Consider the following 3,042-nt stretch of genomic DNA (forward strand, 5'->3'; position numbering starts at 1 on the left):
AAACATGCTTTGTTTCTGTGGTTTGAATAGGTTAGCCCACAGTCGCACGGTGATATGTCTTTGGACTTACTACTCTAAAAAATCAGGTTTTGATATCCCGATAAGCAGAACATTGTGTAAATTTGCGCCTACTTAGCCAGAAAAACTGACTAGGTGCTTTTGTGCAATTTTCAAAAATGTTATTCAATACATTCAGTGTTTTAATGAATTCTGAGAAGTCTGTCAGAGAGAAATCTTAAAAAAGAACATGTCTCGATTTTTCTTGTGGTTAGATAAGAGCGCGAATATACTATATACGTTGTCGAATTTTAGACACATTCTTCTAGTAATATAAAATTTAAATAAAATGTTATGTTCAGAGTGAACGTGAATATTGTGTGAATACTAGCTTCAACATCTTCATTTTTGTCAGTTACTTATGAGTCACGCGTTTTTAAAAGAGAAGGTCAGGTGCAGGGCATGGATGACAATTATAGAGGAATTTAAAGAGCAGTGTTATTTGTTGAGATCATCCCTACCGGATAATAACATACAATAAACAACTACGGAAATGTAAAACAACAATAACAAAACAAACAATAGTCTAAAGTCTACTTAGGTAAACGCATGTTTAGTAGTTACATACCTACTTAGAAGGGACAAATTAAACGCATGTTTAATAGTTACATATCTACTTACAAGGGACAAATTTCTATGTACTAATATAGCTCTGGGACAAAATCATGGTGGTTATCATACAAATAGCCGTTACTTATTACGACTGGCTTGCTCAAAAAATGTGATTATGACATCTCATGAACCATCGTGGGATACTTATAATATTATCCTTGTCTGGTTATTTGCCTTTAATATAACAACATTTCTAGATTAATAGCTGTAGACTACATTGCTATTAATAACTAATATTGATCCAATAAACGCGTAGGTTTAGGTTTTCTCTTTCTTTCCGTTGGCTTGTTGAAATTTATATTAGTCGGTGCTTTTTCCGCTGTTCTAGTTTTTTATATATATGTTTTTTTCCGTACTCAAATAAAAGTTCTGTATTTGTTCACAATATAGTCTCAGAGATTAATTCACCCTCGAAGAAGTAAGCTACGACTAACAAAAGAGTTAATCAAGCTTTCCTTGCTTTGTGATTCATGTAATCAGAAATTAAACTTCACCAATGTTGTATGCACATCAAATGTAGCTTAGATCATATCATACTCATTTTCTCACAAATTTCTGTTTTCTTACTGATAACTTGATGTTTTCCTTTTGCATTTTGTACTTTCAATAGTTTAAGCATTTCTTCGTAGTATACATATTACTGTATTTAGGGTTTTGAATGTCACAATCTTTGCCTTAAAAAAATACTAAATTATGAAATATATGTAAAATTTAAATTTAGATAAAAGTAACAGAAACAAGTTTATTCCACACAAGTGGATAGCAAAAGGTAGTTGATAAAAATTATTCTTTTTAAGGTGTGTGTGTGTAAAATAACAACGTTATTATAAACTTAATGTTTTGAGTTGCTTTTCAAGTAATACAATGAGTTGCAAAAAATATTCACCCCCCACTTGCAAAGTTACTGCATTTTGTTGCCGACTTAACGTGCAATCACGAAATTTTCGAATGTGTCTTTATATTTAGAACCTACACAATCTACTTCAAACTGGGAAAGAAAAACACTGATATTATGTAAATAAGTTAACTCTTCAAAAAAAATTAGGATATTTTCAATTGCATAAGTATTTAACCCTTTTGCTACGGCAACCCCAAATCAATTAATGTAGAAAATATTAGTTTGAAAGGTCATCAGATTAGTGTAATGATCTATTTCTGTGTGTAATCAAAGTGATTTAACTTGACTTCAGAGTAATTACATCTGTTCAAGCCACAACTCACAAAGTGATACGACAAATCAATCATTAAGACAAAGGAGTTTTCCAAACAAGTCAGGGTTGAAGTGATAGAGGAACACAGACCAGACGAAGGTTACAAGAAAATTTCAAAATTGTAAAATCGCTGATTATTCCTTTCAGTATGGTAAAATTCATCATTAAAAAGTGAAATCTACTTTATATCACTCGGTCTCTACCTATATCAGGTCGACCTTTGAAACTAAGCAACCAGGCAAGCAGGAAAGTGGTTAGGGATGCCACTGTCATTCCAGTAGTGATTTGGAAAGATTTGAAAAGTTTCGTGTTTGAAACACAAGTCAGTGTTCATACATCGACAATATCCCGGTCTCTACACAAAGTTGTACTGTATGGGCAGATTGCAAGAAAGAAGTCTTTACTAAAAAAGAGTCATCTTAAATCTCGTACGCATTTTGCGACAAAGCATGTAACTGATACTGTAAACATGTGGCAGATAGTTTTGTGGTCAGACAAGACAAAGATCCTTTTGGTCTAAATTCAGAATGTTACATTTGGCACAAGCCCAACACATCAGTCAGTCAATACCATCCCAAATGTCAAGCCAGGTGATGTTATGGGTCACTTCTCTTCAGCAAGAATTGGGAAGCTTATCACTTAGTGGAAGACGAATGGTGGAGAGTACAGACGAATCCTAGAGAAATACCTTCCTGAGGCAGCCAAGAAACAAAAACTGGGTTAAAAGTTACATTTCATTAGGACAATGGCTTGAAGTTGAGGCCAAAACCACATTGGAGTGGTTTCAAAAGAAGAAAGTAAAAGTCCTGGAATGACTCGGTTAAGGTTCTGGCTTAAATCCAATTGAAAATTTACAGCGAGACTTGAAGATTGTAGTCCATCAACGATCCCAAAGAACTTGTCATAATTTTAGCGAAAACAGGAAGAATGGGTAAAAAACTCACATTAACCTATTGTATAAGGCTGGTAGACACCTACCCAAGAAAACACACAACAGAATTTATTGATATAGTTCTTCAAAGTCACATGATTACATATAGAGAAACTGCCTTGTTCAAATTAATGCAACTTACTTAATGGTTTTTAATTTTTATATACTGTTTTCACATTTGCAAGTATATATATATTTAGTACAATATGTATTTTAAATCACTTTGTATTT

Source organism: Tachypleus tridentatus, chromosome 9 (genome assembly GCF_004210375.1).
Source record: "Tachypleus tridentatus isolate NWPU-2018 chromosome 9, ASM421037v1, whole genome shotgun sequence".
In the NCBI taxonomy this organism is placed as follows: domain Eukaryota; kingdom Metazoa; phylum Arthropoda; class Merostomata; order Xiphosura; family Limulidae; genus Tachypleus; species Tachypleus tridentatus.